The sequence below is a fragment of the Panulirus ornatus genome, chromosome 14, assembly GCF_036320965.1.
Source record: "Panulirus ornatus isolate Po-2019 chromosome 14, ASM3632096v1, whole genome shotgun sequence".
Classification (NCBI taxonomy): Eukaryota; Metazoa; Arthropoda; class Malacostraca; order Decapoda; family Palinuridae; genus Panulirus; species Panulirus ornatus.
Window position 1 is genome coordinate 16844598 of NC_092237.1, and position 27574 is coordinate 16872171.

Genomic DNA, 27574 nt, shown 5'->3' on the forward strand with positions numbered 1-27574 from the left:
CGCAGCCCGAGGTAACATCCACACAGGACAACATTAATATGATTATGTGTAATCTGATTTCGTAACTTTTAGTACCCCAAAACTTAATCTAAAGTTCATCTTCTATGACCACGATTTTTGAGTAGCTCTTGCTCTGAACTGAATGTTTATATTTTAATCTACTATTATACAAATTGAGAAACATCTATCATAGTATGAGTAACTTTTTTTAGGTTATATCCTTCAACTATAAGGTACGCTATATTGAGAAGAACTAAGGATTGAGTACCACCTGTTATTTCTACGAGAGATTGGAAAATATTCCTGTACATGTACGACATCCTGTCTTTTATATATATAAAAAAGCTATAAACCCACAGATCGAACATAGTTATATAACTAATAGGAAAAGAATAGAGAATACACAAATCCCAAAACTCACTTAGTGAAGACGTAAAAAGAGAAACAATCCAATTACTTACACTAACAGCTTGATTGATCGTACCCACGGGACGGAGCAGGGCGGATGTGAACTCTGCGGAAACTGAGGAAGGACCTTGCCTCCCTGCAACATAGTGTGATCACACACGTCTGCCTTTTTTGTCAGCTCATCTTGGATGTTCGAACCCCGTGAAAAAGTGTGTTACATCTTGGACAAGACTAATCAGTCATGGAGGAGATTGGCCAGGTCATTCCAGGTACGCTGGTCCGGTCTGTACTTAGAGCTACCCATGTAAACCAGGTATACTGAACACGTCAGTGGAGTATTCCACTCTACATCCACTGATCCAGATACATTGACTTGGTTTGTAGAGTCTTTTCCCCCAACACAGGTCACTCCAGGTACAGAGACCAGGTCTGTGAATGATTGTATTCGACACAAGTCACTTTATATACACTGACAATCGTGTTCTATATTTGGGAGCTCAGTCTTGGGAGTCGTCAAACATTAATCTCTCGTCGCTCTTCAACAACATCGCTGAAATCCTCAATGACATACCTTTTACCATCATTATCTCTTATCAGTTCACCACAACCTCGGCTATTTCCCCCAGCCGTGTTATCTTTCGATCTGGTGAGCTGATGGATACGCCAAGCTCCGCAATGGTGTCGTCCCTCCGTGAAATTCAATGATACTTTAAAATCTTTGAAAGAAACCAGGAAACTTCCTCCCTCTCTTTTTTTAAATGAGATGATAAGATATCCCATTAGCCAGAGTGGCCGGAAGATAGCTCCCCTGTGAATGTCCACGTATACATCTCAGAAATTTGATGTTAATGAAAATACCCTGCTTAAAAAAAGAAAAAAAACTCCCCTCGTGTTCAAAATTGACTTCCGAGTATCGTGCGTTCGCTGCAGACGACCCAGGAACACCACACTCTACACGCCGCTGACACTCAGATGCAAATCCTGGCCATCCCAGACACACGGGGTCGAGCCTAAAGCCACACGATTAAAAGGACAATGCTCACGGTAATTAACTCGGGCATATAATAAGTTCTGAAAACGATTAGTGGTTGGGTTGAGGGGCGAGCAGGGGAGGAAGGGAAATGGAGGAGGCATCCCAGATGGAGACCCCGAGATTACTGAGGTAAAGTGGTAGTTGAGGATTGTAATGAGGTTGGGGTTAAAGAGCAAGATGATTAGATGAAGGACTTGAAGAATATGTCTCAAAAAAAAAAGTTGGTCTCGACTCACTGTATCATCTGTGTAATGGTGGTCCATACTCCTTTACTCGTCATGTGAATCTTTTGTATCATTCATCCCGCTAGCAGCTATGAAGCATCGCTTCTCACACACACACACACACACACACACACACACACACACACACACACACACACACACACACACACACACACACACACACACACACACACACACACACAAACCTCTCAGCAGACGTCAGTACGTCTTCAAATTTTTCAGCTCCCCACCCTGCCACCGAGGGAGGTCTCTCCCATATTAGCTCCCCAGCCCACCCTGGGCGACCTCTCCCACATTAATCTTGATGATTATCCTTCACTAATTACTTTTACAACCTGCTGTTATGGCCCCTCAAAAGCATCACTCAGAAACTCTCAACATATTTCACACACACAGAGGAAAAATTCTTTATTTCATTAAGGTACAGAGAAAGTACTTCACCATTTTCAATTTTATGGAGTTGAATTGCAAATTATTCTCCATTGTTTTATGGTCCCATTGGCTTTGATAGTTCATGTCACAATTGTTTAACAGAATCGTTATTACCCTTTGCTTTTTAATATATATTTTTTTGCCAATGTTATTGAATATGTAAAAATTGATGCATTGTTTAACGAATATTGTTAAAGTGCAGAGACATTGAAAGAACAGTATGAATAATCCTTCGACCTATTAAAAGAGAGAGAGACACACACACATATATCAAGCAAAGACCAATACTGAGATATGGAAATGACGAAAGATTGGAGAGTAAAAAAAAGAAAAATTAGAAATTTGAAGATTGCAGGATAACACATCAGGAAGGTTTTCTTCATACAAACACACAGACCTTAGCCCAGCCTCTCCAACATTAAGAACGTATCTACATTTCCGCCGCCGATGATGTTATACAATATGCTTGACATATGATAAAGGACTCGCCAGATATTTTCTGGTTTAGTTCATTGTGATCATAATTTTCCCAAGAACCACCAAATAATCCAATATCAAAGGGATGATGTAGGATAATTCAGACGCTGTTATCACAAATACACTCATGGCAGAAGAAATGATATAACACTCATGTGCGAGACACTTACATACTTATATATAAGTGTGACGAACTAGAGAAACACACAAGGCAAAATCGTCATAAAGCAGACGTCCAAGCAGCACTTAGGTGAACCTAAATGGCTTTGGACTCAGTGTAAAGGTGAGGTGAACTAAACACGTACTGAGCATTACAAGAACAAATTAAGCACTCATGTACCCAAGACACACTCAGCACTAACACTCAACACTAACTAGATATCCTTACGCTCGAGGTGTACTATATACACCGCTTCTGTGTACTAAGGTGACACTCAAAATGCACTAGACATTCATGACCTCAGAATACACTCGAGATTTTATATGCAGTTACATACTCAACACTGCCATCAGCATAATCTTGGTATGCTTGTGCTAAAGACAGTCTTAAGTCCAACGAGACACTTAGCAATGGTGTTTTTAGCTCATTGTCTGAATACTCTGGTGACACACTCACAGTGGTACACTCTTGACGTGGTGGTGACGCACTCACAGTGGTACACTCTTGACGTGGTGGTGACGCACTCACAGTGGTACACTTTTGACGTGGTGGTGACGCAATTATAGAGGTACACTCTTCACGTGGTGGTGACGCACTCACAGTGGCACACTCTTGACGTGGTGGTGACGCACTCACAGTGGTACACTCTTGACGTGGTGGTGACTCACACTGACAGGGGTACACTCTTGACGTGGTGGTGACGCACTCACAGTGGTACACTCTTGACGTGGTGGTGACGCACTCACAGTGGTACACTCTTGACGTGGTGGTGGCGCACTCACAGTGGTACACTCTTGACGTGGTGGTGACGCACTCACAGTGGTACACTCTTGACGTGGTGGTGACGCACTCACAGTGGTACACTCTTGACGTGGTGGTGACGCACTCACAGTGGTACACTCTTGACGTGGTGGTGACGCACTCACAGTGGTACACTCTTGACGTGGTGGTGACGCAATTACAGGGGTACACTCTTGAAGTGGTACAGAAAGACATTGACTATTTCTTAAGGGAATACGAGAATGGCTAACTTATGTAAATAGAAAGACTGACATTAGAATGATAAAAACAGTCATCTCTGATAATACATTAAGCTACGGCATAAAGTCTTGTATAATTCAAAGACAATTGGTGAAGAATATAACTCTAGATTAAGTATTATCTTGAAGAGGAAATACGACGAAGAGAACGAAATGATAAAAGAAAAAGGTAGGAAAACAGGCCTTGCAGTGCATTGCACAGTAGGGAAGGTACGTCGGCAAAATTTTTATATCACCAGACTTATATTCACTGTATCTATATAGCCATCCAAGTTCCCACTCCTAATGGAGAGTCCTGGGGTCACCCGGGACTCCTTCTCAGAGGCTCTTGCAGTCCAAGGCTGCAATGCTTCCGGTAGCAAGGAAATGTGGTCTCCTTTGCAGTCAGAAGCTCTTTAACGAGACTGTATTACCAGTGATACAGCCTCGTCCAAGGTGAGTTTTCACTCGCGCTGTAACATCGTGGACACGGAATCAGAGAAGGCACACAGACACAGACACTAACACACACACACACACACACACACACACACACACATAGAAATGTATATATATATATATATATATATATATATATATATATATATATATATATATATATATATATATATATATATATATATATATATATATATATATATATATAAATGAATAATGAATATATGAATATATATATATATATATATATATATATATATATATATATATATATATACAATCAAGCATGGAACACGTACGGTTATTGAAATGCATTACTTAAGAAAACATTTTGGTTTTCCTGCCTCACAATCAAATTAAACACAAGACATGTTGGTTCTGCCAACCACAAATGTTTTGTTTCTTCTTTAATGCAAATGAAATATCGGGTCGCCAATGATTCATCATAATATTGTCAGAAATTTGAGGAACACAGAAAAAAGTGTTGAAAGCACTTACTTTATTAAACCTAATTGGAATTATCGCATATTATCTCGTTCACTCTCGTAGTTCTGTAACCAAAGCCTTATAGGTAAAGAAGATGAAGAAATGCCAATTATCCTGTGTACATCAACGTTCGTTAGAGTCAGAATGATATAGGATTTAAAAGTCTTGCTTCGTGCAGCTAACTGAGTTCATCTGGCATTGACATATTTCTGCAGTGTTGAGAGAAATATGACAGCAATCCTTCAGTGTACCACATCCCCCTGACCCTGTGACGGAGTATTGATTACATGAGGCTTAACCTGGGACGAAACATAAAGGTTCATGTTTTGATGTTAGCTGAGACGGGACGGGCAACTGAGGCCCTAATCAAGGCCATCCCATTAGCACACACACACACACACACACACATATATATATATATATATATATATATATATATATATATATATATATATATATATATATATATATATATATATATATATATATATATATATATATATATATATATATATATATATATATATATATATATATATATATATATATATATATATATATATATATATATATATATATATATATATATATATATATATATATATATATATATATATATATATATATATATCCTAGCCTGAGCCTACGTACCCATTTTATAGACCAACTTCTAGCGGTGGATGAACAGCTAGATAGACTGGACCGACTGCTGCATCTAGGATTCGAACCTATGTGGTCGACCCTGGGCTAAATACATATGCTTCCTGTATCATCCCTTCTGCCTTCATACAACTCACCCTCACGCTCCCTGATATCTACCTCCCCACAGTAGGCTCCAATGCCCCAGGATCCTCCTCCCCACAGCATGTCTCTAACTGCAGAGACCTTCCATCACCCCCTCCCCCCCGACACCCCAAAATCCACCCCTTGGTCCTTTACACAGCGCCGCCCGATCCTTTCATCGCTTTGCTCGTCCTGGACGACGTTCTTACCCAACGCAGGGAATTATTTCTCACAGTGTTGCTAAGGAGAGGACCAACCCCAGTGATGTGCACGGGTAGGTTGTGTGGTGATGACGGACGAAGAGGAGGCAGAGAGAGAGAGAGAGAGAGAGAGAGAGAGAGAGAGAGAGAGAGAGAGAGAGAGAGAGAGAGAGAGAGAGAGAGAGAGAGAGAGAGAGAGAGAGAGAGAGAGAGAGAGAGAGAGAGAGAGAGAGAGAGAGAGAGAGAGAGAGAGAGAGAGTAAAACTAACCGGTATGTTATTTCAGCAGGGTAAGCGATGTGACAAAGTCTACGGTTATTTCAACCCACATTGCACTATCCTTGACTCTCAACCTTTTCCAACAAAACAAAGCCAATTTTTTTCTAAAGCGTTAAATTTCTCGAAGGACATGTGTTATACGCATAACTAAAGTGGATATGATGTACATGTATATATATATATATATATATATATGTATATATATATATATATATATATATATATATATATATATATATATATATGTTGGAAATGATCGCAATTGATGATATTCTATTGGATCTAAGTTAAAGTACCCTAGATCTTTCATTGATAAATCCCTTAAGTTAGCAAAGAAATCATTTTATAGAGTTGAGCCCAAACCTCCCATTGACACCAAGAATCTTTTAGTTCTCCCTTTTAATAATAATTTCACTTTGCTTCCCATGTTGCTTAAATCCTTTAATGTAAATGTTGTCTTTAGCAACAATAATACTATAAAGAATATCTTAATCAGGAATTCACCAGAAAATTCTCTTGGATACATCTATAGAGTGCCTTGTGGAAACTGCGATAGATTTTATGTTGGTCAGACTGGTAAGGATCTTTCTGGTAAGGATCTTGGCATCACTTGTTCATCAAGGCATTTCCTAAGGAATTCAAATCGTAACTTCAGTTATATATATAAATATATATATATATATATATATATATATATATATATATATATATATATATATATATATATATATATATATATATATATATATATATATATATATATATATATATATATATATATATATATATATATATATATATATATATATATATATATATATATATATATATATATATATATATATATATATATATATATATGGATTTGTATGTAGCATTTATGGATCTGGAGAAGGCATATGATAGAGTTGATAGAGATGCTCTGTGGAAGGTATTAAGAATATATGGTGTGGGAGGCAAGTTGTTAGAAGCAGTGAAAAGTTTTTATCGAGGATGTAAGGCATGTGTACGTGTAGGAAGAGAGAAAAGTGATTGGTTCTCAGTGAATGTAGGTTTGCGGCAGGGGTGTGTGATGTCTCCATGGTTGTTTAATTTGTTTATGGATGGGGTTGTTAGGGAGGTGAATGCAAGAGTTTTGGAAAGAGGGGCAAGTATGAAGTCTGTTGGGGATGAGAGAGCTTGGGAAGTGAGTCAGTTGTTGTTCGCTGATGATACAGCGCTGGTGGCTGATTCATGTGAAAAACTGCAGAAGCTGGTGACTGAGTTTGGTAAAGTGTGTGAAAGAAGAAAGTTAAGAGTAAATGTGAATGAGAGCAAGGTTATTAGGTACAGTGGCTTTGAGGGTCGTCAATTGGGAGGTAAGTTTGAATGGAGAAAAACTGGAGGAAGAAAAAGTGTTTTAGATATCTGGGAGTGGATCTGGCAGCGGATGGAACCATGGAAGCGGAAGTGGATCATAGGGTGGGGGAAGAGGCGAAAATTCTGGGAACCTTGAAGAATGTGTGGAAGTCGAGCACATTATCTCGGAAAGCAAAAATGGGTATGTTTGAAGGAATAGTGGTTCCAACAATGTTGTATGGTTGCGAGGCGTGGGGTATGGATAGACTTGTGCGCAGGAGGATGGATGTGCTGGAAATGAAATGTTTGAGGACAATGTGTGGTGTGAGGTGGTTTGATCGAGTAAGTAACGTAAGGGTAAGAGAGATGTGTGGAAATAAAAAGAGCGTGGTTGAGAGAGCAGAAGAGGGTGTTTTGAAATGGTTTGGACACATGGAGAGAATGAGTGAGGAAAGATTGACCAAGAGGATATATGTGTCGGAGGTGGAGGGAACGAGGAGAAGTGGGAGACCAAATTGGAGGTGGAAAGATGGAGTGAAAAAGATTTTGTGTGATCGGGGTCTGAACATGCAGGAGGATGAAAGGAGGGCAAGGAATAGAGTGAATTGGATCGATGTGGTATACCGGGGTTGACGTGCTGTCAGTGGATTGAATCAGGGCATGTGAAGCGTCTGGGGTAAACCATGGAAAGCTGTGTAGGTATGTATATTTGCGTGTGTGGACGTATGTATATACATGTGTATGGGGGTGGGTTGGGCCATTTCTTTCGTCTGTTTCCTTGCGCTACCTCGCAAACGCGGGAGACAGCGACAAAGCAAAAAAAAAATATATATATATATTATTCCTGGGCATAGGGAAGAAAGAATACTTCCCACGTATTCCTTGTGTGTCGTTGAAGGAAACTAAAGGGACAGGAAGCGGGAGGGCTAGAAATTCTTCACTCACGTTTTTGATTTTCCAAAATAAGAAACAGAAAAGGGGGCCAAGTGAGGATTTCCCTTAAATGCTCAGTCCTCTGTTCTTAACGCCACCTTGCTAACGCGGGAAATGGCGAATAGTATAAAAATGTGGTTTCAGAAGTGGTAGAGGATGTGTGTATCAGGTGTTTGCTTTGCAGAATGTGTCTGAGAAATACTTAGAAAAGCAAAGGGATTTATATGTAGCATTTATAGATCTGGAGAAGGCATATGATAGAGTTGATAGAGATGCTCTGTATAAGGTATTAAGAATATATGGTGTGGGAGGTAAGTTGTTAGAAGTGAAAAGTTTTTATCGAGGATGTAAGGTATGTGTACGTATAGGAAGAGAGGAAAGTGATTGGTTCTCAGTGAATATTGGTTTGCGACAGGGGTGTGTGATGTCTCCATTGTTGTTTAATTTGTTTATGGATGGGGTTATTAGGGAGATGAATGCAAGAGTTTTGGAAGGAGGGGCAAGTATGCAGTCTGTTGTGGATGGGAAAGCTTGGGAAGTGAGTCAGTTGTTGTTCGCTGATGATACAGCGCTGGTGGCTGATTCATGTGAGAAACTGCAGAAGTTGGTGACTGAGTTTGGTAAAGTGTGTGAAAGAAGAAAGCTGAGAGTAAATGTGAATAAGAGCAAGGTTATTAGGTACAGTAGGGTTGAGGGACAAGTCAATTGGGAGGTATGTTTGAATGAGAAAAACTGGAGGAAGTGAAGTGTTGTAGGTATCTGGGAGTGGATTTGGCAGCACGTGGAACCAAATCATGGTGTGGGGTAGGAGGCGAAAGTTCTGGAAGCGTTGAAGAATGTGTGGAAGTCGAGAACATTATCTCGGAATGCAAAAATGGGTATGTTAGAAGGAATAGTGGTTCCAACAATGTTATGTAGTTGCGAGGCGTGGGCTATGGATAGAGTTGTGCGCAGGAGGGTGGATGTGCTGGAAATGAGATCTTTGAGGACAATATGTGGTGTGAGGTGGTTTCATCGAGTAAGTAATAATAGGGTAAGAGAGATGTGTGGTAATAAAAAGAGTGTGGTTGAGAGAGCAGAAGAGGGTGTTTTGAAATGGTTTGGTCACATGGAGAGAATGAGTGAGGAAAGATTGACCAAAAGGATATATGTGTCAGAGGTGGATGGAATGAGGAGAAGTGGGAGACCAAATTGGAGGTGGAAAGATGGAGTGAAAAAATTTTAAGTGATCGGGGCCTGAACATGCAGGAGGGTGAAAGGCGTGCAAGGAACATAGTGAATTGGAACGATGTGGTATACCGGGGTCGGCGTGCTGTCAATGAATTGAATCAGGGCATATGAAGCGTCTGGGGCAAACCATGGAAAGTTCTGTGGGGCCTGGATGTGGAAAGGGAGCTGTGGTTTCGGTGTATTATTACATGATAGCTAGAGACTGAGTGTGAACGAATGTGGCCTTGTATTTTTCTAGCACTACCTCGCGCACATGCCGGGGGAGCGGGTTGTTATTTCATGTGTGGCGGGGTGGCAATGGGAATGAATAAAGGCAGACAATATGAATTATGTAAATGTATATATATGTATATGTCTGTCTGCGTATATATATATATATGTATACGTTGAGATGTATAGGTATGTATATTTGCGTGTGTGGACGTGTATGTATATACATGTGAATGAGGGTTGGTTGGGCTATTCTTTCGTCTGTTTCCTTGCGCTACCTCGCTAACGCAGGAGACAGCGGCAAAGTAAAATAAATAAGTATAAAAGAAAATAAATATATATATATATATATATATATATATATATATATATATATATATATATAATATATATATATATATATATATATATATATATATATATATATATATATATATATATATATATATATATATATATATATATATATATATATATGTATATATATATATATACTTTGTTAAATTTAGATCATACGTATAACACATGTTGTTGCAGGAATTTTACACTGGTAAACAGAACTTAGCTTTATTTTGATGGAAAAGTCTACGAGACAAGGATAGTGAAATGTGGGTTAAAATAACCGTGGACTTTGTCACCTCCCTTACCCTGTTGAAATAACATTTCGGTTAGCTTCTCTCTCTCTCTCTCTCTCTCTCTCTCTCTCTCTCTCTCTCTCTCTCTCTCTCTCTCTCTCTCTCTCTCTCTCTCTCTCTCTCTCTCTCTCTCTCTCTCTCTCTCCTGCCTCTCTCGTCCGTCATCACCACACGAACCCACCCGTGCACATCACTGGGGTTGGTCCTCTCCTTAGCAACACTGTAAGAAATAATTCCCAGCGTTGTGTATGAACGTTGTCGAGGAGAAGCGAGCGATGAAATGACCGGGTGTGGGATTGTGGTATGCCGGAGGGGAAGTTCCTGTGGGTTAGAGGCTTGCTGTGGGGAGGAGGATCCTGGGGGATTGGAGAATACTGTGGGAAGAATCTTGGGGGATTGTAACATGCTGTGGGGAGGATCCTGCGGGATGGGGGGCGTGAAGTGAGCAGGATATTACGGATCTTGTGCGAAACTGAAGATGAAATTAAGTTTTTGATGAACACTCTGTCCTCAGGTGGTGGAGAGTGTTGTGTTGTACCCTGAAGTTGTGGTGGTGTTGGAGACGATACTGGTGGTGGAGAGTGTTGTGTTGTACCCTGAAGATGTGGTGGTGTTGGAGACTATACTGGTGGTGGAGAAGTGTTGTAACCCTGAAGATGTGGTGGTGTTGGAGACGATACTGGTGGTGGAGAGTGTTGTACCCTGAAGTTGTAGTGGTGAAGGAGACGATACTGGTGGTGGAGAGTATTGTAACCTTGAAGTTGTTGTGGTGTTGGAGACGATACTGGTGGTGGAGAGTATTGTAACCCTGAAGATGTTGTGGTGTTGGAGACGATACTGGTGGTGGAGAGTATTGTAACCTTGAAGATGTGGTGGTGTTGGAGACGATACTGGTGGTGGAGAGTATTGTAACCTTGAAGATGTGGTGGTGTTGGAGACGATACTGGTGGTGGAGAGTATTGTAACCTTGAAGATGTGGTGGTGGTGGAGACGATACTGGTGGTGGAAAGTATTGTAACCTTGAAGTTGTAGTGGTGATGGAGACGATACTGGTGGTGGAGAGTATTGTACCCTGAAAATGTGGTGGTGGTGGTGGTGGGGACAATACTGGTGGTGGAAACTGTGTTGGCGGTGGTGAAGGAGGGAAAAGAGGCATTATCATCCATTTTAACTTTTATAGATGTTGGTAATTGGAACCATGACACGAGAAACGCCCCAGAGTGGGTACGTTAGGTCCTTGTGGTTGTGAGGGATAGTGTTGTTGCTGCTGTTGTAGCTTTTGCTGTTAGCATAGGAGTAAGTAGGAACGACATCTTTGTCATGATAACTCAGGAAATACCCTGGTTATAGAGACAGACTATCTTAGTGTGGTTAAGGTAAATAAAGCCATCTTGGGAGGGTTAAGGATCTGGTTGTGATCAAGGAGTTGTGTGTTGGAAAACTGACAATGTTAAAGGCAGTAATCAAAGTGTTATTAGTCTTCTTCTTCTTATTATTATCATTGTTGTTATCATTATCATTATAGTTATTGTTATTATTGCTATTATTGTTATTATCATCATGATAATTATTGTTATCTTCATTGTAATTATCATTATTTTTGTCATTATCATTGTCATTATAATAGTAATCAGTATTATTATTGATATTATTATCATTATTGTCTTTGTTATCATTATTATTAGTATTATTATCATTATTGTTATTAGTATTATTATTATTATTATTATTATTATTATTATTATTATTATTATTATTATTATTATCATTATTGTTATTATTATCATTATCATTATCATTATCATTATTATTATCATTATCATTATCATTATCATCATTATTATCATTATTATTATTATTATCATTATTATTATTATTATCATTGTTATTATCATTATTATCATCATTACTGTTATTATCATTATCATCATTACACTATTGCTATTACTATCATTATTATCGTTATCATCATATTATCATTATCATCATTATGAGGTAGCGGCAGTGACAGTAGTAGAAATAGCAGTAATAGAAGTAGCAACAGTAGTAGTACTACTAGTGGAATTGGTAATTGTAGCTGTAGCAGTAGTAGTAATAGTAGTAGCAGTAGTAGTAGTAGTAGTAGTAGTAGTAGTAGTAGTAGTAGTAGTAGTAGTAGTAAGAGTGATAGTAATAGAAGTTGCAGTACACACGATACACCGTTACAGAACAGGTACAGAAATACAGCCAGGGTAACTCCATTGCTTACACTCCTCTACATTATATACCAATCAGGCTAGTATCTCCCACCTAAACACTCCAAAACCACACAAAGAGACATTCAACTTGATCTCTCTCGCTTTCTTTTTTTGGGGGTTTTTTTTTTCCCCCCTTAATGACTCAGGGCAGGCCCCGGGAACACTGTTTTTTTTACGTCTAAAAGTAAGGAGAAAAATTTCATAACCCGAATCAAAAACCCCTTTTAAAGGGCCCATTCGGGAAACCCTTTTCCCCCGGGGGTAAAATTTTTTCCAAGAATTTGTATTTTCTAAAAAACACCAAACCAATCTTATTTTTAAAAACCGGGATTGACGGGAGATTTTTTAAGGGGGAGAAGTTTTTGTGAGCTTAGGTTCAGATCCTAGGTTAAAAGGATTTGATTAATTCTATATGGTTTCAGGATGCACTTTTGCGTTTGAGGACTAAGTTTAGTCCCCCAACTTCTTTCTCTTTATTTTTCCGAAAAACTTTTCATGGTTTATACTTCATTAGAAAAGTTTCCTTTTTCTTTCTTTTTTTTTCCCCTTATTTTTTTCCCCTCGAAATGTGTGCCCCCTTGTCAAACCTTGCTCCCCCGGGTCTCTTTTTGATTACCCGGTTTGCCCCTCCTGTGCAAAAAAGAGAAGAGAGAGAGAGAAGAAAAAGGAAGAGAGAGAGAGAGAGAGAGAGAGAAGAGAGAGAGAGAAGAGAGAGAGAGAGAGAAGAAGAAAGGGGAAAAGAGAGAGGGAAAGAGAAGAGAGAGAAGAGAGAGGAGAGAAGAGAGAGAAGAGAGAGAGAGGAGGGGAAAAGAGAGGAGAGAGAAGAGAAGAGAGGGGAGAGAGAGAGAGAAAAGGAGAGAGGGGAGAGAGAAGAGACCAAAATGTTGAAAACTACGATCCCCCCGGGGGTTTAGCCCGCCTCTCTTATCGGGGGCTAACCTAATATTTCATGATTCTGAAATCAAAGGAATTTCTGGGAAAGGAAATTCGTCCCCCCCAAAGGGAAAATTTCCCTCGGACTGATACGTTTTCTCGCGGGGGGGGGAAATGTGATTAAATTTCCGTGAGAAATTTTTAAATGGGAAAATACCTTTCCTATCACCAGAAAAAAAAAAAAGGACAAAGAAAAACCCCAAAAGAAAAAAATTAACTTAAAAACCCCCGGAGAAAATTATGTACGACCAAAACAAAACCCCAAAAAAAAACACACACAACACACACACAATACACAAAAAAACACACACAAAAACACACAAAGAAAAAAGGGTTTTAAGCAAAATAAAATTTATAGATCCCCCGTTTTCCTAAAACCCCCCATAGGAAAAAAAGGGTAATGGTAAACCATAAATGTAATTGAAGAAAACGAAACGCTCTAAAAAAAGCATACTCCTCTCTCTCCCCCCCCCCCACCCCTCCCCCTCCTCCCCTTTTCTCATCTCCTTCTCTCCTCACCCCCCCCGCTCTCTCTCTCCCTCCTCTTTTTGCACAACCTGCCCCCGTGTGAAAAGCACCAAAACCACAGCCCCCACCCCAAAACCAGGCTCTACAGACCTTTCCCCACTTTTTTCCCCCGGGAACTTTCCACATGCCCGGGTTTTCAGTCCATTGGAAATAAACCGTCAACCAGGGTTTAAACTTATCACCCCTTTTCCCGGGGAATTTCTCTCCCCTTTTTTGCCTTTTCCCTTTTTAAATTTCCCCCTTTCTTTTTCCCCCCCCTTCCTTTCCCCCCCCCAACTTACAAAAAAAAACCCCTTTTTAATTTTCCCACTTTTCCAAAATTTTAAATTCCCCCGTTTCTTTTTTCTTCCCTTAAACCCATTTTTTTATTTCCCACTAACCAACCTTTTTTTACCCACAACCACCCACCAAAAAAAATCCAACTCCCTGCTCACAAAACCCTAAAATGTAATCCAAAGCCTTGCATTTCCCCATTAATTTTTGGTTTTTACCTTCAAAAAGTATCCATTTTTTTTTCCCCCTCTGAGAAAACGATTTTTCTCTTTTTTTTTCCCTATTCCCTTTAGCCCCCTCCCCCCAAACTTTTTCAAAAACCCCCCCCCCTCCACCCCCCCTGACTTTCCCCTTCCCCCCGCCATGGTTTTCCCCCTACGCCTTTTTCATAAAACCCCTCCCAATATCTAAAAAAAACAATTTTTCTCAAAGTTTTTTTCTACATTCCCAAAATCTCACCCCTCAAAATGATTTTGTCCCCCAACCCCCGCTAAACCCTTAAATAAAAAATAAACTAAATCATCACACCCTTCCAGACCATCCCCCCAACTTTCGGCAGCTTTTTCCAAAAGCGAATCTGGGTGCCACTGCTGTAAACATAACAAACACCAACCCACCCCCTTCCCAGGGTCTTTCCATCCCCTACAGCATAGTCCCCCCTCTCTCTCCTCCTCTTTTTTCCCCCTCCCCCTTTTTCTTTCTCCCTTCTCTCCCTCTGCGTCTCTTCTCTCCCTCCCCCTCTCTCTCCTCCTCTCTCCCCCCCCCCCTCTCTCCCTCCCCTTCTCTCTCTGTTCCTTTTCTCCGCTCACCCTCCTTTTGAGAGAGAACTGACCCCAAGAATCTTACAGAGATGACCCCATGGGGATCTTTTTGGTTGGGGAGTCCCCGGGGGGTGATCTTTCGCTGTTTGCTGATGACCCCGGGATCATAAACAGATATAGCGAAAAAGTGTCGGTTTGGGGGGAAATGGTTTAAAAAGAAAGTTTAGAGTAAGTGTGAAATTTTTAAAATTTAGAGGTGGGGAGGGAAAAGTTTTTTTGGAGTGTGTGAGTTTGATTTAGGGGAACTTTTGGGGAAAAGTGGATTTTTTTCAGATACCCCCGGGTGGGTATGGCAGGGGTTAAAAACCATGGGAGCTGAATTTTGGGGGAAGGGGGGAAAGAGGAAAGGGAATGGTCCCCCCGGGAAAAGAGAAAAGTATGGGAAAAAAAGGCTACGTCCCGAAAAGGGGCAAGATGGGGAATTTTTTTACTGTATAAATAGTTTTCCCTCGAGGGGTAAAGGGTGCAAGGGCCCCCACCCTTTGTCCCAAAAAAGTAAAAGGGAAGGCCAGGGGTTGGAAATCAAATGTTTAAAAGGGCAATAAGTGGGGATTAGGGGGGGTGGATTGAATAAAAAAAAGAGAGAGAGAGGGGAGAAGAGAGAGGAGAGAGAAGGGGAGAGAGAGAGAAAGATAGAGAGAGAGAAAGAAGGGGAAGAGAAAGAGGAGGAGGAGAGAAGAGAGAGGGGAGAAGAGAGAGAGAAAAGAAAAGAGAGGAGAGAGAGAGAGAAGAGAGAAAAGAGAGGTGGCCGTAAAGGGAAAAAAAGGTGAAAAACATGTGTTTTGAAAAAGGTCTAAACATATGTACAGATAAAATTTTTTCCCTCCAAGAAGACAAACTGCCCCTCCTTTTACGAGTCCCCCCCCCGCATCACGGGGGGGCCCCCCCAAACTTTATTTTTCCCCTGAAGGGAGTCCCCAGAGTCGAGAGGAATTCCAATATCTGAGAACAAATTTTGGGTTGGGAATTTGGGCCGGTGAGGAAAATCCCTGGGGTTTTGTGGGTTTTTGAGGGGGGTTCCCTGGGGACATGGGGGGGAAAATGGGGCACAGGTTTCATAGGGACAAGAAGTTTTATGGCTTTTCGTGTGGGTATATGCGAAGGATGGATAACAGAAGACATGATAGTCTATGAAGAGGATGTCTGCTGGAGGAGCATACATTCCCAGACTATGTAGATGGAGACGGGATAGCATAGCAGGAAAAAGAGAGGGAATGGTTGTGGTGGTGATGGAGGTATAACTGGTCCAAATCACATTAGTCAACTTGAAATACATCTCATGACTTATGGTCATTGCGTGACATACCTTAAAAGAATTCTGGCGGAGTGAATTCTAGGAAAAATTCAGAAGGTCTATATTTGACATTACTTGACCAACGCTGTTGATTTTGCAACATTCAAATGTCTTTTGTGAGACAATAGTGGACGAGAATGAAACTCTCCTACTCTATTCTGTACTGGCATGTACAGTGTCTGTAAAGCAGACCAGCTTCCTTGTGATCTTTTGAATGTTGCGAAACTGCTGAGCAAGTCCTCTGCATTTATAGAGTTAGATTCGTTGCATCATAACCCTTGAAAACCATTTGAGCCAAGGACTGAGCATCAATGTGTGGTTCGAGCACCGAGACATTCATTGATTCAGAACATTTGGCTCGAAAGATGAGGTGGTTTGAGCACTTAGGCGTTCATTGATTCATACCAATGTCGATTCGAGAGATGGTTTGGTTCGAGCACCGTCCCGTTCATTGGTTCAAACGAGACAAATGATGGTGTGGTTCGAACAACGTATCATTCATTGTTTTAAACCAGGCTAGATTCAAAAGATGACACAGTTCGAGCACCGAGGCGTTCGGTGATTCATACCAGGGTCGATTCAAGAGATGGTGTGCTTCGAATACAGAGTCGTTCATTGATTCTGACCAGTATTCTTTCGAGAAGATGTATGTGGTCTGCAGGTGAGGTACGCAGTGTTGTAAATTTTCTCTGACTACTCCTGGTTTAACGAAGAAACCCGCTGGGCATAATTGATGGGATGGAGGCTCAGAACTGGAGGAGAAAATTGGAAAAACAGAGAGAGAGAGAGAGAGAGAGAGAGAGAGAGAGAGAGAGAGAGAGAGAGAGAGAGAGAGAGAGAGAGAGAGAGAGAGAGAGAGAGAGAGAGAGTAGAAACATCAAGTTATTTCGAAGGAAATTCATTAAAACCATTAACCCGATCGGTGAATAAATGCTCACCTCACAATACCATAGAGGAAATATATCCCATACTTTTAAAGGAAAAAAAAGAAATTCGTGAGATCATCCCAGATCGCAAACCTGTGGCTAAAACAGTAGAAGAAAAGCATACTTTTGAAAGCTGAACAAAGACAGAAAGAATTTTCACATCTCTTGCACCGAGAACCCCGAAGGGTCATGAAAACATGCAAGGATCAAGGATATATTCTTGGAAAGCATTCAGGTAAAACACATAGCGGGGCCTGTGGGACTCCCGATGGAATTTTCAGTTGGATTCTTGATCCCTAAGTGAAGTAACTAGGAAATATTCACAGTGTCCAGGACCCCTTGAGACTGCTGGGAGGCCGGAACCCTGCACTTTGTTCTCTTGTGTGGAGACTGCTTAATGGTCTTCCTTCCCACCGCTCCTCCTCCTTTCCTACGAAACCCCTCTCTCCCATCCTCTCTCTCTCTCTCTCTCTCTCTCTCTCTCTCTCTCTCTCTCTCTCTCTCTCTCTCTCTCTCTCTCTCTCTCTCTCTCTCTCTCTCTCTCTTTCCTTCCGTGAAATCCTTTCTTTTTTTTTCCCCCCCTCTCGCTCGTTCAGTTCCTTATTTCCTAATCTCGTTTCTGACGTCCCTGCCCACAGACACCCCCCCCCCTCAGTCCTTCCGAGCCAACCATCAGCTCCCAATTAAGGACAGAGAAAAGAGAACGGCCGGAACAGACCTACCAGCCAAAAGGAAAACTCGCTTGCCTGGCTCGCTACTTCTTCGTCCGCCCGACTGAGCAGAAGACCCATCCTGTCGCTTCACTCATTATCCAACCACCGTGATCACGACGAACACCTCCAGACAAATTGTTGAGGATCAGAATCTGACCTAGTTTCGTCCGAGGGTGGGATGAGGTTCTCAAGATACCTCAATGGAACTCTGTCCACTCATTGTTGTGATCTCTTTAGAAGTCATAACCTCTGGGGAGCTGATCAGAGTCGCAATACATGATATCACCGAGATGATTAAGGGAGCAGACGACTAGGGAGGTCATTCATGCCAGATGTGTTTTGGTCTTTAGCCAAGGGCGTGTAGAAGAAGAAGAAGAGAGAGAGAGAGAGAGAGAGAGAGAGAGAGAGAGAGAGAGAGAGAGAGAGAGAGAGAGAGAGAGAGAGAGAGAGAGAGAGAGAGAGAGAGAGAGAGAGAGAGAGAGAGAGAGAGAGAGAGAGAGAGAGAGAGAGAAGATGGCGATAGGGGGAACTATTCTTCTTCCTCCCCTCCCCCTCCCACCTCCCCCCTCGTCATCCCCATTGGATCATAAACTATTCAGTAAACTTAATTCTGATAATGATTCATATATTTTCACTATCATTGCGGCCCATTCAACCCCTAGGACGGTAAAAGAAATACTTATCTCCTTATCTAAATGTTTCAGAGATTTACGATGGTCGCCAATGAAAAAAAAAGAATGCCCATTTCTCCGGGAGAACCTTCCTAAAACATTGTCATGCGTTCATGATAACGAAATATCTATTCAATGAATAATAATCACTTGATTATAGCTATAATTCATTATTTTTTATCTTACGAAATATCAGATTAATTTTCATTGGAAAATGGTTGTCAGTCTCATAATAAACACTCTTTCTCTACAACAGATGTAACATGCAAGTAACTCATGACTCAAATGACTCTAAGGTACAATATAATCTTCCTTATCTCTCTTGTCTAGAGCTCCATCATTCTCTTGACCAATGTGTGTGTGTGTGTGTGTGTATGTGTGTGTGTGTGAAGCAACGGATCCAGTGTTTTGACTGATGACATTAATACACATCTCTTGAAACTAACGACAAATGTTAGGGAATTCACTTACTTTATCACCAATGAACTGTAAACATCTCAAGAATGAGGCTAAATGATCATTTGTTTCACAGATTTTGAGTGATCGGGGCCTAAGCATGCAGGAGGGTGAGACGCGTGCAAGGAATAGAGTGAATTGGAACGATGTGGTATACCGGGGTAGACGTACTGCCAATGAACTGAACCAGGGCATGTGAAACATCTGGGATAAAGTATGAAAAGGTCTGAGAACCTGGATGTGAATGTTTAATTTGTTTATGGATGGGGTGGTTGAAATCATTTGGACACATGGATAGAATGAGTGAGGAAAGATTGACAAAGAGGATATATGTGTCAGAGGTGGAGGTAACAAGTAGAAGCGGGAGACCAAACTGGAGGTGAGGATAAATGACAACTTGTATTACAGATTTGCCGATAATCACATTTCCACTCCTCCAGTTAAAGTAATTGCCTCCTAAAGTATTTTGAACTCTTTTTGTATGTAAGTTAGTAAAGGTTTGGACTGTAATATTCCTGTGAGGATGAAGCATCTCTCGTTTACTATCTGCATCAGGAATGAGGATTGACGGATAAAGTGTTCAAGTGACGATTAATACACTTCGATCCCCTTAAATTTTCAGGTTTCACTTTAAATGCATTTTGAATCTTTTCCCTTCCTTAGTGAATCATTTGGATCACAAGTGTTTCTGCCATTCATAATCCCTTACTTCAAGTTCCCTTAAGTAATGGTAATTCAGAAATGCTGTATCTAATATAGATTACTCGCTTCCCTCCTGGAGTCCTTCTCTTCCAGCAGCCCTTTGGCTGGAATCCAGAACTGGTGCCGATATTCCAGTGAAGATTAATATTTGGATTGTCAAACTAATTTTACGCAGTCGTGGACTTAGATTAAGACATTTCACAGCGAAGTCCTCCTCCCCTTCCCCATCTTGGGAGGAGGAATAGAAAAAAGAGATTAGGGTTCCGACGCCTCCATGTTTTTCTCAAAGTACTTTTGAGTCAGAGCGAAGTTCTAATGCGACTGTATAATCAGTAGTCCCCCAGCTGATGCCTCAACCCAACTGGCCACTGTTGTGGTAAAGGAGGCGGCAGCATCTCGACGATTAACCGATATGGTTTCTCTTTCTTTCCTTCCACAGGTAGATTGTGGAGATCTTGTTCTTATTTCTTTACTCTCACCTTCATTCTGTCTGTCATGAAGATACAGATCAACCATCGCTTGAAGGTAATAAGACATGTTTTACTTTACATACGGCAGTTTCCGTTGAAATGATGAATAGAATAGACGATGTAGAATGATAATGATAATAATAATAATAACAATAATAATGATAATAATAATAATAATAATAACAATAATAATAATAATAATAATAATAATAATAATAATAATAATAATAACAATAATAATAATAATAATAATAATGATAGTAATAACAATGATAATAATAATAAAGATGATAATAATGATAACAATAATAATGATAATGATAATCGTAATAACAATAATAATGATAATAATAATAATAATAATAATAATAATAATAATAATAATAATAATAATAATAATAATAATAATAATGATAATAATGATAACGATGATATTAATAATAATGATAATAATGATAATAATAATGATACTAATAATGATAATAATAATAATGATAATAATAATAATAATAATAATAATAATAATAATAATAATAATAACTATGATAATGATAATAATGATAATAATGATAATAGCTACGTGAGTTAGTAGGTAGACAGACATACAGACAGACAGATAGGTATTCAATTGTTAGCTCCTGTAGCTTGATCCAAGACGAGTATTGTAAGTACACTGCGATATGGTTTCCAGGACCACTGTTGATTCCATGGTCCTAAGCAATCCTGAGGGTGTGCTGGAATTGCATACGGGATGTCCCAAATGTCCTGACTCAGGGGAAGAATCCACAATCTACCTTTAGTACCACAAATACTCAAGCTGCATAATGCATATTTGTATATCGATACCCTGGTGTGTTCCATGCTAATGTGTAAGTGTACTGAGATTCATGGCGTATGATTTAGATATTGATTTACGCCCGTGAGATCTGACGTTTGAGACGCCTTGCATATCTTATTTCATGTGAGGTAATCCCGAGCTTTACTTACTGGAATATAAAGGGGTTAATGAAGGGGATAGAAATGAGACAAGGAAAAGTATCTACGAATTTTGGAGATACCGAAAAAATCCTGTCTTTTTAAAAAGTGCCACGTCAGAGTTATTGGGAAAAAACATGAGATGGTAAAGAGTTCCAAAGTTTTTTCTTATTCTTGTCTTCTTTGTCTAACCTTTCGTTCACTGCTTGATTATAATTGGATTGTTTTCTCTTTTCCTCCCTCGTCTGGTGGAGATAAGATTAAGGGGAGACTCTTCTTATTTGGGAAGATTGCTTTTGTCTTCGACAATTTTTCTGTTTTTTTCGGAATTTTTGAATCTCTCTCATCTTCCGCATGGAGGATATAGCCATTCCGACGGGATTTCATAGTTTGCATTATTTTTCTTCATCCCATCGAAACACTTATCATTGTGAATGGATTTCATAACAGACTTTACTATTATCTACCCATTAGAACACCTCTCAATTCACAGGACCTTCTAAGGCACTTGGCCTTCACCTTCTCTCAGAACGCTCATTGTGATGTAATCTGCTAATTTGCTTTAATTTCATCTTCCCTCCAAAATACTTTCTCATTTTCACCACATCTCTTAATGGCGGTGTGTTCTTGTTGCTCATTTGAGAGAATGGTCCTTTAGGTTTTAGACTAGACTCTTCAGAAACGACCAGCCAACGCTCACTTCTTGGGAAAGACAATCTGAATCAATCGGAGACTTGAGTGTCTCATCCATCGATCCTCAACACTGTTTATTTCTGGAGAAAATAGCAGCTGGTTGAACTGGGCGACAGATAAGTTTTCCGTTCATTGATTCCGGCTTTACACTTTTTCATACAGACGCGAACAGGCGGGACGTGCTGGGGAGGACGAGTTCTTTTTACTGCAGACGTACGTTGATTTGGCAAGTGATTCCTGCTGTGACTGACCTGTACTTTTCTATGATTCATCCCTTTCCTGTAAGGCCCCATGGTCATCTCTGGTCTGGAAATGTTGTCTGGTACCCAGTCGAACCCTTGTGTCGACCCTGGCGATACTTCAGAGTGTCTTGAATTACTTCCTACAAGAGTTATTTACAACAGTCTGCAATGACTATTTTTTTTTTCAAGTTTCTTGTTACTGTGGTCGTCTTAATTCCGTCCATCTACCTAGCCATTGCTGGTGGGTTGTGTGATGCCTCAAGCGGAGACTGAGCTGCCTCAGTCTATAGGAACCTCTTACTCACCCTTGTGGTTCTCAATAGATTATAAAGTAAGGAGGAACTTTGCCCTCGACGGTGTGGTTTCTATCGATGGTGATGTTGGAGGGAAGGTGAATCCAGGTGTTCCCAGGGAGGGACACACACACCTATCACACATGTGAACTCCTCTGTCATGGATCAATAAGGTTAATGTTTACACTCTGTCGATGAAATTAGAAAGACTGAATATCTGTATCACTGAAAACTTTTGAGCCAGTGTTGTACAATTTTCTACCATCTCGTGACCAAATGAAACAGGATGTGAGGTGCGTGTTTCACGTGATCCATCGATGTGCCGTAACTAAGGAATTCCCTCAAAAGATCTCCCGATGCCTACAAACTGAGAAAGTAGTAAACTATATCTTTCAGAGGTTGGTTTCGTATGTGAGACTAGTTGCTGATCCGGGGATTGGTCCTTCAAAAGAAGTCATCAGTTTGACCTTAGTAATCAACCGTATTCATCATTGCAACAACTTTGCCCTTATCAACTTTAGTGTTCACAAACAAATAATATATGATACTTTTCCCACCTTTATCAGAAGTAAGAGGTTCAGGGATCAAATCAAGTGATTCAAGAGGTTTCAGGAAGTTGTGTTCGAGACATTATGGAGATATAGAAGGTTCAGTTTGCAATGAACCACTGACGAAACGATACTCTAATCTAAGACTGCCACTGGGTTTTATAGAAAATTGATTACGTTAGATTTTACACATCGCTCTCCAGTTTGCATTAAACTTACGAAGGAAGACAGACGATTCATCCCGGAACTCTGCAATGTCTCCCTATGCACTCTCGTAGCATGTTATCAATTTCAATTTTGTGTTCTTCCACCCTTTCATCTGCCTTCACCTATTCCTTTCAAAATTATCTTTCCCATTTGCTGTGTCATGAAATATCACAAATAACTGTATCTCTCCTTCACATACGTACTTCTGAAACAGACGTATAGAATCGTTTATCTAACTTTTCCTTTTTTTGACAGTGTTTATTCTGTGCATTAAGACAGGGCGAGTGCTATTTGGAGAAAGGGAAGTGATGTATCTTAACGTGGATGATTAGTGACTTGGTTTCTACATGTTAATCAAGAACATCTTGTAAGATATCACGACAAGAGTCTTTAGCCTTGAGGAAAACGAATGATTATATCGACAGAAGGATCTTACGAGATGGGAAAGGATCATTAAGGTGTAAAAAAAGTATCTTGTAAGGTATACAGACAATATTCTTTAGTCTTGCGAGAAATGACTGATCATAATGATAGACGGATAATACAAGAAGTGGAAGGATCATTAAGTAATGAAAGATGATATCTTAGGTGAACCTTTGCTGTCAGGTCTGTACCTGAGTTTGCTCCTACCTCACCTACAGCTTCAAGTCTCCTTCTCTAGTTTTGTTCCTCCTTAAGTACCTCATTTAAATATTGTAATTTCATTCTCTTGTACACTCAAGAGAGGCGTATAGCAATAGCCAGAAAGGTATGTACTGAATAGCGTCTGTCTCTCATCGTGTGAGTTTTAAGGCCACTCTTGAATGCTTTCTGGCCATTACTTGTAACCTTACATAAGCTGATTTAGTGGACATATGACGCATGAACGAGAGTGACTCACAAGATGGTCGAAATCCGTCACGCGTTGACGTCTGAGACACTGTGAGTTCACAGCTCAAATGGCTCTATCCTAATATGCATATAATGGGCCAATAGAATCTTGCTGGCTGATACATATTGCAAGCAAGTGGTAACGCTTTGTGTATATATATATATATATATATATATATATATATATATATATATATATATATATATATATATATATATCTTTAAATAAAGCGCGTAAGACAAGGGAGCAAATGGGAACTTCAGTGAAGGGCGCTAATGGTGAGGTGATAACAAGTAGTGGTGATGTGAGAAGGAGATGGAGTGATTATTTTGAAGGTTTGTTGAATGTGTTTGATGATAGAGTAGCAGATATAGGGTGTTTTGGTCGAGCTGGTGTGCAAAGTGAGAGGGTTAGGGAAAATGCTCTGGTAAACAGAGAAGAGGTAGTAAAAGCTTTGCGGAAGATGAAAGCCGGCAAGGCAGCAGGTCTGGATGGTATTGCAGTGGAATCTATTAAAAAAGGGGGTGACTGTATTGCTGACTGGTTGGTAAGGTTATTTAATTATGTATGGCTCATGGTGAGGTGCCTGAGGATGGGCGGAATGCGTGCATAGTGCCATTGTACAAAGGCAAAGGGGATAAGAGTGAGTGCTCAAATTACAGAGGTATAAGTTTGTTGAGTATTCCTGGTAAATTATATGGGAGGGTATTGATTGAGAGGGTGAAGGCATGTACAGAGCATCAGATTGGGGAAGAGCAGTGTGGTTTCAGAAGTGGTAGAGGATGTGTGGATCAGGTGTTTGCTTTGAAGAATGTATGTGAGAAGAACTTAGAAAAGCAAATGGATTTGTATGTAGCATTTATGGATCTGGAGAAGGCATATGATAGAGTTGATAGAGATGCTCTGTGGAAGGTATTAAGAATATATGGTATGGGAGGCAAGTTGTTAGAAGCAGTGAAAAGTTTTTATCGAAGATGTAAGGCATATGTACGTTTAGGAAGAGAGGAAAGTGATTGGTTCTCAGTGAATGTAGGTTTGCGGCAGGGGTGTGTGATGTCTCCATGGTTGTTTAATTTGTTTATGGATGGGGTTGTTAGGGAGGTGAATGCAAGAGTTTTGGAAAGAGGGTCAAGTATGAAGTCTGTTGTGGATGAGAGAGCTTGGGAAGTGAGTCAGTTGTTGTTCGCTGATGATACAGCGCTGGTGGCTGATTTATGTGAGAAACTGCAGAAGCTGGTGACTGAGTTTGGTAAAGTGTGTGAAAGAAGAAAGTTAAGAGTAAATATGAATAAGAGCAAGGTTATTAGGTACAGTAGGGTTGAGGGTCAAGTCAATTGGGAGGTAAGTTTGAATGGAGAAAAACTGGAGGAAGTAAAGTGTTTTAGATATCTGGGAGTGGATCTGGCAGCGGATGGAACCATGGAAGCAGAAGTGAATCATAGGGTGGGGGAGGGGGCGAAAATCCTGGGAGCCTTGAAGAATGTGTGGAAGTCGAGAACATTATCTCGGAAAGCAGAAATGGGTATGTTTGAAGGAATAGTGGTTTCCAACAATGTTGTATGGTTGCGAGGCGTGGGCTATGGATAGAGTTGTGCGCAGGAGAGTGGATGTGCTGGAAATGAGATGTTTGAGGACAATGTGTGGTGTGAGGTGGTTTGATCGAGTAAGTAATGTAAGGGTAAGAGAGATGTGTGGAAATAAAAAGAGCGTGGTTGAGAGAGCAGAAGAGGGTGTTTTGAAATGGTTTGGGCACATGGAGAGAATGAGTGAGGAAAGATTGACCAAGAGGATATATGTGTCGGAGGTGGAGGGAACGAGGAGAAGTGGAAGACCAAATTGGAGGTGGAAAGATGGAGTGAAAAAGATTTTGAGTGATCGGGGCCTGAACATCCAGGAGGGTGAAAGGCGGGCAAGGAATAGAGTAAATTGGATCGATGTGGTATACCGGGGTTGACGTGCTGTCAGTGGATTGAATCAGGGTATGTGAAGCGTCTGGGGTAAACCATGGAAAGTTGTGTGGGTCTTGGATGTGGAAAGGGAGCTGTGGTTTCGGGCATTATTGCATGACAGCTAGTGACTGAGTGTGAACGAATGGGGCCTTTGTTGTCTTTTCCTAGCGCTACCTCGCACACATGAGGGGGAGGGGGATGGTATTCCATGTGTGGCGAGGTGGCGATGGGAATGAATAGGGGCAGACAGTGTGAATTGTGTGCATGGGTATATATGTATGTGTCTGTGTGTGTATATATATGTGTACATTGAGATGTATAGGTATGTATATTTGCGTGTGTGGACGTGTATGTATATTCATGTGTATGGGGGTGGGTTGGGCCAAGTCTTTCGTCTGTTTCCTTGCGCTACCTCGCAAATGCGGGAGACAGCGACAAAGCAAAATAAAAATTATATATATATATATATATATATATATATATATATATATATATATATATATATATATATATATATATATATATATATATATATTGGAAAGGACCACAATTTTGCGCGTGATCAAGATATTCCTATGAGTCCATTTGGTAAACGTGTAATTGTCCAAAACATACTTTTTGTGTTTCATTTTCCCCGTGGACTCATGGGAATATATATATATATATATATATATATATATATATATATATATATATATATATATATATATATATATATATATATATATATATATATATATATATATATATATATATATCATACAGATCTTCAACAGCCAGGATGGAACCCGGGACCCCTGTGCAACAGGCGGGAGCGCTACCGATAGGCTGTGATCGCCCCTAATAGGGAAATGACTATTCGAATACTATGTTCGGTAAAATGCTATCTGCTGGCTGTGTGAGCCTGATGGAAAAAGACCAGTGTAGACCCCGTTGATCACCAACGTGAGACGAAGGGTATTCGGGTACATAGTATTAGAATATTCAATCGTTTTACCAATACCATTTAGTTTCACCTGTATTTGGTCCATGACCCCAATGCATGACGACTGTATAAGCCAGTGACCTGATGATGTGAAAATATAGCCCTTTGGTTTCTTGTAAAATGAAAGTAAAAAAAAGAATTTATGATTATTTATCAAGCAATGTCACTTTGAAGAGAGATTCAAAACTGACTTTACTCAAAGGGGCTGAATCGTGTCCTTGATAAGGGCTGGTACTGAACCTTGAATCGAATCCTTGATGAGGGCTAGTGCTGAACCCTGAGTCCAATACTTGATAAAGGGTTGTTACTGAACCCTGAGTCGAATCCTTAATACGGGCTGGTACCGAACCCTGACCCATGAACATTAATCCCAGGTCTCGTAATGGCCATGGAGGTAGTTAGCATCACGCCCTCTCCGTCTTAACGTATATATCCCCACAGAGGGCAAACGAAAACAGTGC

General features: G+C 40.3%; 1 protein-coding gene across 5 annotated transcripts in view; it reads right to left on the bottom strand.

Moving 5' to 3' along the window:
* LOC139753333 (glutamate-gated chloride channel-like) overlaps positions 1 to 27574 on the bottom strand; it is a 258340-nt gene that overhangs the window by 119578 nt on the left and 111188 nt on the right. The gene's annotated exons all lie outside the window — the stretch shown is intronic.